This window comes from Dama dama, chromosome 3 (genome assembly GCF_033118175.1).
Source record: "Dama dama isolate Ldn47 chromosome 3, ASM3311817v1, whole genome shotgun sequence".
NCBI lineage: Eukaryota > Metazoa > Chordata > Mammalia > Artiodactyla > Cervidae > Dama > Dama dama.
Genome location: NC_083683.1, coordinates 14,394,706 through 14,412,651, shown reverse-complemented (window position 1 = coordinate 14,412,651; position 17,946 = coordinate 14,394,706).

Here is a 17,946-nt window from a genome sequence, read left to right as displayed (position 1 = left end):
GACCTATTCATGCTCTTCGTATTTTTCAGAACTCTTCATGCTACTCGTATTTTTCAGAAATTTTCATGCTCTTCATACTGTTCACACATTTTCATGCTCTTCGTATATTTCAGACCTTTTCAAGTTCTTGATATTTTTCAGACCTTTTCATGCTCTTCGTATTTTTCAGACCATTTCATGCTCCTCATTTTTTTCACACCTTTTCATGCTCTTTGTAATATTTCACACCTGTTCATGCTCTTCGTGTTTTTGACACCTTTTCATACTCCTCGCATTTTTCACACCTTTTTATGCTCCTTCTATTTTTCAGACCTTTTCATGCTCCTCGTATTTTTCACACCGTTTAATGCCGTTCATATTTTTCACACCTTTTCATGCTCTTCGTATTTTTCACAGCTTTTCATGCTCTTTGTATTTTTCACATCTTTTCATGGTCTTCGTAATTTTTTACAACTTTTCCTGCACTTCGTAATTTTTCACACCTTTTCATGCTCTTCGTATATTTCACACCTTTTCATGCTACTCGTATTTTTCAGACTTTTGCAAGCTCCTCGTATTTTTCAGACCTTTGCATGCTCCTCGTATTTTTCAGAACTTTTCACGCTCCTCGTGTTTTTCACAGCTTCTCATGCTCCTCACATTGTTCACACCTTTTCATACTCCTCATATTATTCACACCTTTTTATGCTCCTGGTATTTTTCAGACCTTTTCATGCTCCTCCTATTTTTCAGAACTTTTCATTCTGCTCGTAAATCACAGCTTTTTATGCTCCTGGTATTTTTCACACCTTTTCATGCTCTTCATATTTACACACCGTTTCATGCTCTTCATATTTTTCACACCATTTCATGAACCTCATATTGTTCACAACTTTTCATGCTCTTCATAGTTTTCAAACCTTTGCATGCTCTTCGTATGTTTCAGAATTTTTCATGCTCTTCGTATTGTTCACAGCTTTTCATGCTCCTGGGATTTTTCACACCTTTTCATGCTCTTCATATTTTTCAGAACTTTTCAAGCTCTTCCTATTTTTCACAGCGTTTCATGCACTTTGTATTTTTCACACCGTTTAATGCTCTTCATATTTTTCACACCTTTTCATGCTCTTCGTATTTTTCACAGCTTTTCATGCTCTTTGTATTTTTCACATCTTTTCATGGTCTTCGTAATTTTTCACAACTTTTCATGCACTTCATAATTTTTCACACCTTTTCATGCTCTTTGTATATTTCACACCTTTTCATGCTTTTTGTATTATTCACACCTTTTCATGCTCCTTGTATGTTTTAGACCCTTTCATGCTCCTCTTATTATTCACACCTTTTCATGCTCCTCGTATATTTTAGACCTTTTCATGCTACTCGTATTTTTCAGACCTTTGCAAGCTCCTCGTATTTTTTAGACCTTTGCATGCTCCTCGTATTTTTCAGAACTTTTCACGCTCCTTGTGTTTTTCACAACTTCCCATGCTCCTCATATTGTTCACACCTTTTCATACTCCTCATATTATTCACAACTTTTTATGCTCCTGGTATTTTTCAGACCTTTTCATGCTCCTCGCATTTTTCACACCTTTTCATGCTCCTCCTATTTTTCAGAACTTTTCATTCTCCTCGTAAATCACAGCTTTTCATGCTCCTGGTATTTTTCACACCTTTTCATGCTTTTCATACTTTACACACCGTTTCATGCTCTTCATATTTTTCACACCATTTCATGAACCTCATATTGTTCACAACTTTTCATGCTCTTCATAGTTTTCAGACCTTTACATGCTCTTCGTATTTTTCACACCTTTTCATGCTCCTGGTATTTTTCACACCTTTTCATGTTCTTCATATACTTCAGAACTTTTCAAGCTCTTGATATTTTTCAGACTTTTTCAAGCTCTTCGTAGTTTTCATAACCTTTCATGCTCTGCACATTTTTCACACCGTTTCAGGCTCTTCGTATGTTTCACACCTTTTCATGCACTTCGTGTTTTTCACAACTTTTCATGCTCTTCGTATTTTTCACACCTCTTCAGGCTCTTCGAAATTTTTCACACTTTTTCATGCTTTTCATATTTTTCACACATTTTCATCCTCTTCTCATTTTTCACACCGTTTCATGCTCAATGTATTTTTCAGACCTTTTCATGCTCTTTGTATTTTTCAGACCTTTTCATGCTCCTCGTATTTTTCAGACCTTTGCATGTTCCTCATATTTTTCTGAACTTTTCACGCTCCTCGTATTTTTCACAACTTCTCATTCTCCTCATATTGTTCACACCTTTCATACTCCTCATATTATTCACAACTTTTCATGCTCATTATATTTTTCACACCTTTTCAGCTCTTCATATTTTTCAGAAATATTCATGCTCTTCATGCTCTTCGTATTTTTCAGACCTTTTCATGCTCTTCGTATTTTTCAGAACTTTTCATGCTCTTCGTATTTTTCACACCTTTTCATGCTCTTGATATTTTTCAGAAGTTTTCATGTTCTTGATATTTTTCAGACCTTTTCATGCTCTTCAATTTTTCACAACTTTTCATGCCTTTCATATTTTTCAGACCTTTTCAATCTCTTGATATTTTTCAGACCTTTTCATGCTCTTCATATTTTTCAGACCTTTTCATGCTCTTCATATTTTTTACAGCTTTTCATGCTCTTCTTATTTTTCACACCATTTCATGCTCCTCATATATTTCACATCTTTTCATGAGCTTCATGTTGTCACACCGTTTCATGCTCCTCAGATTTTTCACACCTTTTCATGCTCTTCATATTTTTCAGACCTTTTCATACTCCACATATTATTCACACGTTTACATGCTCTTCATATTTTACACAACTTCTCATGCTCTTCTTATTTTTTAAACCTTTTCTTGCTCTTCTTATTTTTCACACCGTTTCATGCTCTTCATATTTTTCACACCTTGTCATGCTTTTCAAATTTTTCACACCTTTTCATGCTCTTCGTATTTTTTAAACCTTTTCTTGCTCCTCATATTTTACACAACTTTTCATGCTCTTCATATTTTTTAAACCTTTTCTTGCTCTTCATATTTTACACACCGTTTCATGCTCTTCATATTTTTCACACCTTGTCATGCTTTTCAAATTTTTTACACCTTTTCATGCTCTTCGTATTTTTCAGGTTTTATCATTCTCTTCGTATTTTTCAGATCTTTTCATGCTCTTTGTATTTTTCACACCGTTTCATGCTCTTCGTATTTATCAGATGTTTTCATGATCTTCTTATTTTTCACACCGTTTCATGCTTTTCGTATTTATCAGAACTTTTCGTGATCTCCATATTTTTCAGAACTTTTCATGCTCTTCGCATTTTTCACACCGTTTCATGCACTTCATATTTTTCACACCTTTTCATGCTATTCATATTTTTCACACTGTTTCATAATCTTCATATTTTTCACTTCTTTTCATGCTCTTCATATATTTCACACTGTTTCATGCTCTTCATATGTTCACACCATTACATGCTCCTCATATTTATCATAGTTTCATGCTCTTCAAATTTTTCACACCTTTACATGCTCCTCATATTTTTGACACCATTTCTTGCTCCTCGTATTTTTCAGAACTTTTCATGCTCTTCATATTTTTCACACCTTTACATGCTCCTCATATTTTTGACACCTTTTCTTGCTCCTCATATTTTTCACACCGTTTCATGCTCTTCATATTTTTCACACCTTTTTCCTGCTCTTCATATTTTTCATACCGTTTCATGCTCTTCATATTCTCACACTGTTTCATGCTCCTCATATTTTCCAGACCTTTTCATCCTCCTCATATTTTTCACACCTTTTCACGCTCTTCGTATTTTTCAGGCCTTTGCATGCTCCCTGTATTTTTCACACATTTTCATGCTCCTCGTATTTTTCAGAACTTTTCATGCTCCTCATATTTTGCACACCTTTTCATGCTCTTCGTATTTTTCAGACGTTTGCATGCTCTTCGTATTTTTCAGACCTTTTCATGCTCTTGATAGTTTTGAAACCTTTTCAGGCTCCTCGTATTTTTCAGACCTTTTCATGCTCCTCGTATTTTTCACACATTTCCATGCTCCTCGTATTTTTCACACCTTTTCACGACCCTTGTATTTTTCAGACCTTTCCATGCTCCTCGTATTTTTCACACCGTTTCATGCTCTTCATATTTTCAGATAGTTTCATGCTCCTCATATTTTTCACACGTTTCATGCTCTTCATATTTTTCAGAAAGCTCTTTGTATTTTTCAGACTTTTTCATGTTCTTGGTAATTTTTCACATCTTTTAATGCTCTCTGAATTTTTCACAACTTTTCATGCTTTTCGTGATTTTTCACAACGTTTCATGGTCTTCATATTTTTCACACCGTTTGATGCGTTTGTACTTTTCACACTTTTTCATGCTCTTTGTATTTTTCACACATTTTAATGCTCTTCGTATATTTCACACCTTTTCATGCACTTCGTATGATTCACACCTTTTCATGCTCTTCATATTTTTCACACCGTTTCATGCTCTTCATATTTTTCACACCTTTTCATGCTCTTCATATTTTTCACACCATTTCATGCTCTTCATATTTTTCACACTGTTTCATGCTCTTCGTATTTTTGACACTTTTTCATGCTCTTCGTATATTTCACACCTTTTCATGCTCTTCATATTTTTCACACCGTTTCATGCTGTTCATATTGTTCACAACTTTTCAGGCTCCCCGTATTTTTCAGACCTTTTCATGCTCCTTGTGTTTTTCAGACCTTTTCATGCTCCTCGTATTTTTCAGACCTTTTCATCCTCCTCGTATTTATCAGACCTTTTCATGCTTCTCGTATTTTTCACACCTTTTCATGCTCCTCGTATTTTTCACACTTTTTCATTCTCCTCGTATTTTTCACACCTTTATATGCTCTTTGTATTTTTCACACCTTTTCATGCTCTTCCTGTTTTTCACACCTTTTCATGCTCTTCGTGTTTTTCACTCCTTTTAATGCTCTTCATATTTTTCAGGCCTTTTCATGCTCTTGATATTTTCCACACCTTTTCATGCTCTCCATGTTTTTCACACCGTTTCTTGCTCTTCGTGTTTTTCACACATTTCATGCTCCTATTTTTCACACTTTTCATGCTCTTCATATTTTTCACACCTTTTCATGCTCCTCGTATTTTTCACACTTTTTCATGCTCCTCATATTTTTCAAACCTTTTCATGCTCTTCAAATTTTTCATTCATTTTCATGCTCTTCGTGTTTTTCACACCTTTTCATGCTCCTCGTATTTTTCACACTTTTTCATGCTCCTCATATTTTTCACACCTTTTCATGCTCCTCGTATTTTTCAGACCTTTTCATGCTCCTCGTATTTTTCAGACCTTGCCTGGTCCTCGTATTTTATAGACCTTTCCATGCTCTTACTATTTTTCAGACATCTTCATGCTCCTCTTATTTTTCAGACCTATTCATGCTCTTCTTATTTTTCAGAACTCTTCATGCTACTCGTATTTTTCAGTACTCTTCATGCTCTTCATACTGTTCACACGTTTTCATGCTCTTCGTATATTTCAGACCTTTTCAAATTCTTGATATTTTTCAGACCATTTCATGCTCCTCATATTTTTCACACCTTTTCATGCTCTTTGTAATATTTCACACCTGTTCATGCTCTTCGTATTTTTGACACCTTTTCATACTCCTCGTATTTTTCACACCGTTTCATGCTCCTCGTATTTTTCAGACCTTTTCATGCTCCCCGTATTTTTCAGACCTTTCTATGCTACTTCTATTTTTCAGACCTTTACATGCTCCTCGTATTTTTCACACCTTTTCATGCTCTTCGTGATTTTCACGCATTTTCATGGTTCTCGTATTTTTTACACCATTTCATGTTCCTCGTTTTTTTTCAGACCTTTTCATGCTCCTCGTATTTTTCACACATTTTCATGCTCCTCGTATTTTTCACACCTTTGCATGCTCTTCGTGATTTTCACGCCTTTTCATGCTCTTTGTATTTTTCAGACCTTTTCATGCTCTGGGTATTTTTCAGAACTTTTCATGCTCTTCATATTTTTCAGAATTTTTCAACCTCCTCGTATTTTTCAGATCTTTTCATGCTCCTCAAATTTTTCAGACCTTTCAAGCTCCTCTTATTTTTCAGACCTTTTCATGCTCCTCATATTTTTCACACCTTTTCATGCTCTTCATATAGTTCACACCTTTTCATGCTCTTCATATTGTTCAGAACTTTTCATGCTCCTCGTATTTTTCACAACTTCTCATGCTCCTCATATTGTTCACACCTTTTCATGCTCGTCATAATATTCACATATTTTCATGCTCTTCATATTTTTCACAACTTTTCATGCTCTTCATATTTTTCAGAACTTTTCATTCTCTTCATGCTCTTCGTATTTTCAGAGCTATTCATGCTCCTCCTATTTTTCAGACCTTTTCATATTCTGCGTATTTTTCACACCTTTTCTTGCTCTTCATATTTTACACACCGTTTCATGCTCTTCATATTTTTCACACCATTTCATTAACCTTATATTATTCACACCTTTTCATGCTCTTCATATTTTACACACCGTTTCAGGCTCTTCGTATGTTTCACACCTTTTCATGCACTTGGTATTTTTCACAAATTTTCATGCTCTTCGTATTTTTCACACCTTTTCAGGCTCTTCGAAATTTTTCACCCCTTTTCATGCTCTTCGTATTTTTCACACCCTGTCATGCTCTTCATATTTTTTACATCTTTTCATCCTCTTCGTATTTGTCCCATCTTTTCATGTTCTTCGTATTTTTCAGAACTTTTCATGCTCTTCGTATTTTTCACACTATTTCATGCTCTTCGTATTTTTCAGACATTCTGATGCTTCGTATTTTTCACAGCATTTCATGCACTTCGTATTTTTCACACCGTTTAATGCTCTTCATATTTTTCACACCTTTTCATGCTCTTCGTATTTTTCACACCTTTTCATGCTCTTTTTATTTTTCACATCTTTTCATGGTCTTCGTAATTTTTCACAAATTTTCATGCACTTTGTAATTTTTCACACCTTTTCATGCTCTTCGTATTTTTCACAACTTTTCGTGCTTTTTGTATTATTCACACCTTTTCATGCTCCTTGTATATTTTAGACCTTTTCATGCTCCTCGTATTATTCACACCTTTTCATGCTCCTCGTATATTTTAGACCTTTTCATGCTACTCGTATTTTTCAGACGTTTGCAAGCTCCTCGTATTTTTCAGACCTTTGCATGCTCCTCGTATTTTTCAGAACTTTTCACGCTCCTCGTGTTTTTCACAACTTCTCATGCTCCTCATATTGTTCACACCTTTTCATACTCCTCATATTATTCACAACTTTTTATGCTTCTGGTATTTTTCAGACCTTTTCATGCTCCTCCTATTTTTCAGAACTTTTCATTGTCCTTGTAAATCACAGCTTTTCATTATCCTGGTATTTTTCACACCGTTTCATGCTCTTCATATTTTTCACACCATTTCATGAACCTCATATTGTTCACAACTTTTCATGCTCTTCATAGTTTTCAAACCTTTACATGCTCTTCGTATGTTTCAGAATTTTTCATGCTCTTCGTATTGTTCACAGCTTTTCATGCTCCTGGGATTTTTCACACCTTTTCATGCTCTTCATATTTTTCAGAACTTTTCAAGCTCTTCCTATTTTTCACAGCGTTTCATGCACTTCGTATTTTTCACACCGTTTAATGCTCTTCATATTTATCACACCTTTTCATGCTCTTTGTATTTTTCACCTTTTCATGCTCTTTGTATTTTTCACATCTTTTCATGTTCCTCGTAATTTTTCACAACTTTTCTTGCACTTCGTAATTTTTCACACCTTTTCATGCTCTTCGTATTTTTCACAACTTTTCGTGCTTTTTGTATTATTCACACCTTTTCATGCTCCTTGTATATTTTAGACCTTTTCATGCTCCTCGTATTATTCACACCTTTTCATGCTCCTCGTATATTTTAGACCTTTTCATGCTACTCGTATTTTTCAGACCTTTGCAAGCTCCTCGTATTTTTCAGACCTTTGCATGCTCCTCGTATTTTTCAGACCTTTTCACGCTCCTTGTGTTTTTCACAACTTCCCATGCTCCTCATATTGTACACCTTTTCATACTCCTCATATTATTCACAACTTTTTATGCTCCTGGTATTTTTCAGACCTTTTCATGCTCCTCGCATTTTTCACACCTTTTCATGCTCCTCCTATTTTTCAGAACTTTTCATTCTCCTCGTAAATCACAGCTTTTCATGCTCCTGGTATTTTTCAAACCTTTTCATGCTCTTCATATTTTACACACCGTTTCATGCTCTTCATATTTTTCACACCATTTCATGAACCTCATATTGTTCACAACTTTTCATGCTCTTCATAGTTTTCAGACCTTTACATGCTCTTCGTATTTTTCAGAATTTTTCTTGCTCTTCGTATTTTTCACAGCTTTTCATGCTCCTGGTATTTTTCACACCTTTTCATGCTCTTCATATACTTCAGAACTTTTCAAGCTCTTGATATTTTTCAGACCTTTTCAAGCTCTTCGTAGTTTTCACAACCTTTCATGCTCTGCACATTTTTCACACCATTTCAGGCTCTTCGTATGTTTCACACCTTTTCAAGCACTTCGTATTTTTCACAACTTTTCATGCTCTTCGTATTTTTCACACTTCTTCAGGCTCTTCGAATTTTTCACACATTTTCATTCACTTCGTGTTTTCCACATTTTTTCATGCTGCTCATGTTTTTCACACCGTTTCATGCTCCTCATATTTTTAACACCGTTTCATGCTCTTCATATTTTCACACCGTTTCATGCTCCTCGTATTTTTCACACCTTTTTATGCTCCTCGTATTTTTCACACCCTTTCATGCTCCTTGTGTTTTTCAGACCTTTTCATGCTCTTCGTATTTTTCACAGCATTTCATGCTTTCGCATTTTTCACACCATTGCATGTTCCTCGTATTTTTCACACCTTTTCATGCACTTCGTATTTTTCAAACCTTTCATTCTCTTTGTATTTTTCACAACTTTTCATGCATTTCATAATTTTTCAGACCTTTTCATGGTCTTCGTAGATTTCACACCAGTCATGCTCTTCGTATTTTTCACACCTTTTCAAGCTCTTCGTACTTTTCAAACCGTTTCTTGCTCTTCATATTTTTTCACATATTTTCATGCTCTAAATATTTTTCACATCTCTTCATGCGCTTCATATTTTTCACATCTTTTCATCCTCTTCATATTTTTCACAACTTTTCGTGCTCTTCATATTTTTTACATATTTCATGCTCCTCATATTTTTCATACCATTTCATGCTCCTCATATTTTTCATATCTTTTCATGCTCCTCATATTTTTGACACCTTTTAAAGGTCTTCATATTTTTCACACCGTTTCATGCTCTTTATATTTTCACACCGTTTCATGTTCCTCGTATTTTTCAGACCTTTTCATGCTCCTACTAGTTTTCCCACCTTTTCATGCTCCTTGTGTTTTTAGCAGATTTTCTTTCTCATCGTATTTTTCACACCTTTTCATGCTCCTCGTATTTTTCACACCTTTAATGCTCCTCGTATTTTTCACACCTTTACATGCTCTTCGTATTTTTCAAACATTTTCATGCTCTTCGAATTTTTCACACATTTTGATGCACTTCGTGTTTTCCACATTTTTTCATGCTGCTCGTGTTTTTCACAACGTTTCATGCTCTTCATATTTTTAACACCGTTTCATGCTCTTCATATTGCTCACACCTTTTCATGCTCCACATATTTTTCAGACCTTTCATGCTCCTCGTGTTTTTCAGAACTTTTCATGCTCCTCATATTTTTCAGACCTTTTCATGCTCCTCGTATTTTTTAGACCTTTTCATGCTCCTCGTGTTTTTCAGAACTTTTCATGCTCCTCGTATTTTTCACACCGTTTCATGCTCCTCGTATTTTTCACACCTTTTCATGCACTTTATATTTTTCCAACCTTTTCATGCTCTTTGTATTTTTCACAACTTTTCACGCTCTTCATACTTTTCAAACCATTTCATGCTCTTCATATTTTCACATCTTTTCATGCTCTTCATATTTTACACACCGTTTCATGCTCTTCATATTTTTCACAACTTTTCATGCTCTTCATATTTTTTACTTATTTCATGCTCCTCATATTTTTCATACCATTTCATGCTCCTCATATTTTTCACATCTTTTCATGCTCCTCATATTTTTGACACCTTTTAAAGGTCTTCATATTTTTCACACCGTTTCATGTTCCTCGTATTTTTCAGACCTATTCATGCTCCTACTATTTTTCCCACCTTTTCATGCGCCTCGTATTTTTAGCACATTTTCTTTCTCATCGTATTTTTCACACCTTTTCATGCTCCTCGTATTTTTCACACCTTTAATTCTCCTCGTGTTTTTCACACCTTTAAATGCTCTTCGTATTTTTCAAACCTTTTCATGCTCTTCGAATTTTTATACATTTTCATGCTCTTCGTGTTTTTCACACATTTTCATGCTCTTCGTGTTTTTTACAATTTTTCATGCTCCTCATATATTTCACACCTTTTCATGCTCCTCGTATTTTTCACACCTTTTCATGCTCCTCGTATTTTTCTGACCTTTACATGCTCCTCATATTTTATAGACCTTTTCATGCTCCTCGTATTTTTCAGACCTTTTCATGGTCCTCGTACTTTCAGACCTTTTTGTGCTCCTCGTATTTTTCACACCTTTTCATGCTTCTCATATATTTAACAACTTTTCATGCTCTTCATATTTTTGACACATTTTCATGCTCCTCCTATTTTTCATACCGTTTCATGCTCCTTATATTTTTCACATCTTTTCATGGTCCTCATATTTCTGACACGTTTTTAAGGTCTTCATGTTTTTCACACCGTTTCATGCTCTTTATATTTTCACACCGTTTCACGCTCCTCACATTTTTTAGACCGTTTCATGCTCCTCATATTTTTCAGACCTTTATTTGCTCCTCGTATTTTTCACACCTTTTCATGCTCCTCGTATTTTACAGAGCTTTTCATGCTCCTCCTATTTTTCAGACCTTTTCATGCTCCTCATATTTTTGACACCTTTTGAAGCTCTTAATGTTTTTCAACATCGTTTCATGCTCCTCCTATTTTTCAGACCGTTTCATGCTTCTCATTTTTTGACACCTTTTGAAGCTCTTCATGTTTTTCAACACCGTTACATGCTCCTTCATATTTTTCAGACCGTTTCATGCTCCTCCTATTTTTGACAGCCTTTGAAGCTCTTCATGTATTTCACACCTTTTCAGGCTCTTCATGTTTTTAAACACCACTTCATGCTCCTCCTATTTTTCAGACCGTTTCATGCTCCTCATATATTTCACAGGTTTGGAGCTCTTCATATTTTTCACACCTTTTAGGCCCTGCATGTTTTTCAACACAATTTCATGCTCCTTATATTTTCAGACCATTTCATGCTCCTCTTTTTTTTGAGACCGTTTCATGCTCCTCATATTTTTGACAACTTTTGAAGCTTTTCATATTATTCACACCTTTTCAGGCTCTTCATGTTCTCAACATCGTTTCATGCTCCTCTTATTTTTCAGACCGTTTCATGCTCCTCATATTTTTCAGACCGTTACATGCTCCTCATATTTTTGACACATTTTGAAGCTCTAAATGTTTTTCAACACAGTTTCATGCTCCTCCTATTTTACAGACGGTTTCATGCTCCTCCTATTTTTCAGACCGTTTCATGCCCCTTATATTTTTGACACATTTTGAAGCTCTTGATATTTTTCACACCTTTTCAGGCTCTTCATGTTTTTCATCACCATTTCATGCTACTCCTATATTTCAGACCGTTTCATGCTTCTCATATTTTTGACATCTTTTGAAGCTCTACATATATTTCACACCTTTTCATGCTCTTCATGTTTTTCAACACCGTTTCATGCTCCTCCTATCTTTCAGACCGTTTCTTGCTCCTCATATTTTTGACACCTTTTGAAGCTCTTCATGTTTTTCAACACCATTTCATGCTTCTCATATTTTTCAGAACGTTTCATGCTCCTCATATTTTTTACACCTTTTGAACCTCTTCATATTTTTCACACCTTTTCATGCTCTAAATATTTTTCACATCTCTTCATGTGCTCCATATTTTTCACACCGTTTCATGGGCTTCATTTTTACACCGTTTCATGCTCCTCATATTTTTCACACCGTTTCATGCTCTTCGTATTTTTCACACATTTTCATGCTCTTTGTATTTTTCAGACATTTTCATTCTCTTGGTAATTTTTCACACCTTTTTATGCTCTTCATATTTTTCACACATTTTCATGCACTTCGTAGTTTTCACACCTTTTCATTCTCCTCATATTTTCAGACCTTTTCATACTCCTCGTATTTGCAGACCTTTTCGTACTCCTCGTGTTTTTCACACCATTTCATGCTCCTCATATATTTCACAACTTTTCATGCTCTTCATATTATTGACATATTTTAATGCTCCTCATATTTTTCCCATCTTTTCATGCTCCTCATATTTTTGACACGTTTAAAAGGTCTTCATATTTTTCACACTGTTTCATGATCTTCATATTTTCACACCATTTCATGCTCTTCAAATTTTTTAGACCTTTTCATGCTCCTGTTTTTTTCACACCTTTTCATGCTCCTCGCATTTTTCACACCTTTTCATGCTCCTCGTATTTTTCAGACCTTTTCATGCTCCTAATATTGTTCACACCTTTTCATGCTTCTCGTATTTTTCGCACATTTTCTTTCTCATCGTATTTTTCACACCTTTTCATGCTCCTTGTATTTTTCACACCTTTTCATGCTCTTCGTACTTTTCACACCTTTTCATGCTCTTCGTATTTTTCCCACCTTGTCATGCCAGTCGTATTTTTTAGAACTTTTCATGGTCCTCGTATATTTCAGACCTTTTTGTGCTCCTCGGATTTTTCACATCTTTTCATGCTCCTCGTATTTTACAAACCTTTTCATGCTCCTTGTATTGTTCCCACCTTTTCATGCTCTTCGTGTTTTTCAAACCTTTTCATGCTCTTCGAATTTTTATACATTTTCATGCTCTTCGTGTTTTTCACACATTTTCATGCTCTTCGTGTTTTTTACAATTTTTCATGCTCCTCATATATTTCACACCTTTTCATGCTCCTCGTATTTTTCACACCTTTTCATGCTCCTCGTATTTTTCTGACCTTTACATGCTCCTCATATTTTATAGACCTTTTCATGCTCCTCGTATTTTTCAGACCTTTTCATGGTCCTCGTACTTTCAGACCTTTTTGTGCTCCTCGTATTTTTCACACCTTTTCATGCTTCTCATATATTTAACAACTTTTCATGCTCTTCATATTTTTGACACATTTTCATGCTCCTCCTATTTTTCATACCGTTTCATGCTCCTTATATTTTTCACATCTTTTCATGGTCCTCATATTTCTGACACGTTTTTAAGGTCTTCATGTTTTTCACACCGTTTCATGCTCTTTATATTTTCACACCGTTTCACGCTCCTCACATTTTTTAGACCGTTTCATGCTCCTCATATTTTTCAGACCTTTATTTGCTCCTCGTATTTTTCACACCTTTTCATGCTCCTCGTATTTTACAGAGCTTTTCATGCTCCTTGTTTTTCTCACACCTTTTAATGCTCTACGTATTTTTCACAACTTTTCATGGTCCTCATATTTTTCAGACCTTTTCATGCTCCTACTATTTTTCACACCTTTTCATGCTCCTCGTATTTTTCACACCTTTAATGCTCCTCGTATATTTCACACCTTTACATGCTCTTCGTATTTTGCAAACCTTTTCATGCTCTTCGAATTTTTCACACATTTACATGCACTTCGTGTTTTCCACAACTTTTCATGCTGCTCATGTTTTTCACACCATTTCATGCTCTTCATATTTTTCAGACCGTTTCATGCTCCTCAAATTTTTCACACCTTTCCATGCTCCTCGTATTTTTCGTACCTTTTCATGCTCCTGTATTTTTCACACTGTTTCATGCTTTTCATGTTTTTCACACCTATTCATGCTCCTCGTGTTTTTCACAGCTTTTCATGCTCCTTTTATTTTTCACATATTTTCATGCTCCTCGTATTTTCCACACCGTTTCCTGCTCCTCCTATTTTTCACACCTTTTCATGCTCCTCGTATTTTTCACACCTTTTCATGCACTTTATGTTTTTCCACACCGTTTCCTGCTCCTCCTATTTTTCAGACCGTTTCATGCTCCTCATATTTTTGATACCTTTTGAAGCTCTTCATATTTTTCACACCTTTTCATATTCCTCCTATTTTGCAGACCGTTTCATGCTCCTCCTATTTTTCAGACCTTTTCATGCTCCTCATATTTTTGACACCTTTTGAAGCTCTTAATGTTTTTCAACATCGTTTCATGCTCCTCCTATTTTTCAGACCGTTTCATGCTTCTCATTTTTTGACACCTTTTGAAGCTCTTCATGTTTTTCAACACCGTTACATGCTCCTTCATATTTTTCAGACCGTTTCATGCTCCTCCTATTTTTGACAGCTTTTGAAGCTCTTCATGTATTTCACACCTTTTCAGGCTCTTCATGTTTTTAAACACCACTTCATGCTCCTCCTATTTTTCAGACCGTTTCATGCTCCTCATATATTTCACAGGTTTGGAGCTCTTCATATTTTTCACACCTTTTAGGCCCTGCATGTTTTTCAACACAATTTCATGCTCCTTATATTTTCAGACCATTTCATGCTCCTCTTTTTTTTGAGACCGTTTCATGCTCCTCATATTTTTGACAACTTTTGAAGCTTTTCATATTATTCACACCTTTTCAGGCTCTTCATGTTCTCAACATCGTTTCATGCTCCTCTTATTTTTCAGACCGTTTCATGCTCCTCATATTTTTCAGACCGTTACATGCTCCTCATATTTTTGACACATTTTGAAGCTCTAAATGTTTTTCAACACAGTTTCATGCTCCTCCTATTTTACAGACGGTTTCATGCTCCTCCTATTTTTCAGACCGTTTCATGCCCCTTATATTTTTGACACATTTTGAAGCTCTTGATATTTTTCACACCTTTTCAGGCTCTTCATGTTTTTCATCACCATTTCATGCTACTCCTATATTTCAGACCGTTTCATGCTTCTCATATTTTTGACATCTTTTGAAGCTCTACATATATTTCACACCTTTTCATGCTCTTCATGTTTTTCAACACCGTTTCATGCTCCTCCTATCTTTCAGACCGTTTCTTGCTCCTCATATTTTTGACACCTTTTGAAGCTCTTCATGTTTTTCAACACCATTTCATGCTTCTCATATTTTTCAGAACGTTTCATGCTCCTCATATTTTTTACACCTTTTGAACCTCTTCATATTTTTCACACCTTTTCATGCTCTAAATATTTTTCACATCTCTTCATGTGCTCCATATTTTTCACACCGTTTCATGGGCTTCATTTTTACACCGTTTCATGCTCCTCATATTTTTCACACCGTTTCATGCTCTTCGTATTTTTCACACATTTTCATGCTCTTTGTATTTTTCAGACATTTTCATTCTCTTGGTAATTTTTCACACCTTTTTATGCTCTTCATATTTTTCACACATTTTCATGCACTTCGTAGTTTTCACACCTTTTCATTCTCCTCATATTTTCAGACCTTTTCATACTCCTCGTATTTGCAGACCTTTTCGTACTCCTCGTGTTTTTCACACCATTTCATGCTCCTCATATATTTCACAACTTTTCATGCTCTTCATATTATTGACATATTTTAATGCTCCTCATATTTTTCCCATCTTTTCATGCTCCTCATATTTTTGACACGTTTAAAAGGTCTTCATATTTTTCACACTGTTTCATGATCTTCATATTTTCACACCATTTCATGCTCTTCAAATTTTTTAGACCTTTTCATGCTCCTGTTTTTTTCACACCTTTTCATGCTCCTCGCATTTTTCACACCTTTTCATGCTCCTCGTATTTTTCAGACCTTTTCATGCTCCTAATATTGTTCACACCTTTTCATGCTTCTCGTATTTTTCGCACATTTTCTTTCTCATCGTATTTTTCACACCTTTTCATGCTCCTTGTATTTTTCACACCTTTTCATGCTCTTCGTACTTTTCACACCTTTTCATGCTCTTCGTATTTTTCCCACCTTGTCATGCCAGTCGTATTTTTTAGAACTTTTCATGGTCCTCGTATATTTCAGACCTTTTTGTGCTCCTCGGATTTTTCACATCTTTTCATGCTCCTCGTATTTTACAAACCTTTTCATGCTCCTTGTATTGTTCCCACCTTTTCATGCTCTTCGTGTTTTTCAAACCTTTTCATGCTCTTCGAATTTTTATACATTTTCATGCTCTTCGTGTTTTTCACACATTTTCATGCTCTTCGTGTTTTTTACAATTTTTCATGCTCCTCATATATTTCACACCTTTTCATGCTCCTCGTATTTTTCACACCTTTTCATGCTCCTCGTATTTTTCTGACCTTTACATGCTCTTCATATTTTATAGACCTTTTCATGCTCCTCGTATTTTTCAGACCTTTTCATGGTCCTCGTACTTTCAGACCTTTTTGTGCTCCTCGTATTTTTCACACCTTTTCATGCTTCTCATATATTTAACAACTTTTCATGCTCTTCATATTTTTGACACATTTTCATGCTCCTCCTATTTTTCATACCGTTTCATGCTCCTTATATTTTTCACATCTTTTCATGGTCCTCATATTTCTGACACGTTTTTAAGGTCTTCATGTTTTTCACACCGTTTCATGCTCTTTATATTTTCACACCGTTTCACGCTCCTCACATTTTTTAGACCGTTTCATGCTCCTCATATTTTTCAGACCTTTATTTGCTCCTCGTATTTTTCACACCTTTTCATGCTCCTCGTATTTTACAGAGCTTTTCATGCTCCTTGTTTTTCTCACACCTTTTAATGCTCTACGTATTTTTCACAACTTTTCATGGTCCTCATATTTTTCAGACCTTTTCATGCTCCTACTATTTTTCACACCTTTTCATGCTCCTCGTATTTTTCACACCTTTAATGCTCCTCGTATATTTCACACCTTTACATGCTCTTCGTATTTTGCAAACCTTTTCATGCTCTTCGAATTTTTCACACATTTACATGCACTTCGTGTTTTCCACAACTTTTCATGCTGCTCATGTTTTTCACACCATTTCATGCTCTTCATATTTTTCAGACCGTTTCATGCTCCTCAAATTTTTCACACCTTTCCATGCTCCTCGTATTTTTCGTACCTTTTCATGCTCCTGTATTTTTCACACTGTTTCATGCTTTTCATGTTTTTCACACCTATTCATGCTCCTCGTGTTTTTCACAGCTTTTCATGCTCCTTTTATTTTTCACATATTTTCATGCTCCTCGTATTTTTCACACCTTTTCATGCTCCTTATATTTTTCACACCTTTTCATGCTCCTCGTATTTTTCACACCTTTTCATGCACTTTATGTTTTTCCACACCGTTTCCTGCTCCTCCTATTTTTCAGACCGTTTCATGCTCCTCATATTTTTGATACCTTTTGAAGCTCTTCATATTTTTCACACCTTTTCATATTCCTCCTATTTTGCAGACCGTTTCATGCTCCTCCTATTTTTCAGACCTTTTCATGCTCCTCATATTTTTGACACCTTTTGAAGCTCTTAATGTTTTTCAACATCGTTTCATGCTCCTCCTATTTTTCAGACCGTTTCATGCTTCTCATTTTTTGACACCTTTTGAAGCTCTTCATGTTTTTCAACACCGTTACATGCTCCTTCATATTTTTCAGACCGTTTCATGCTCCTCCTATTTTTGACAGCTTTTGAAGCTCTTCATGTATTTCACACCTTTTCAGGCTCTTCATGTTTT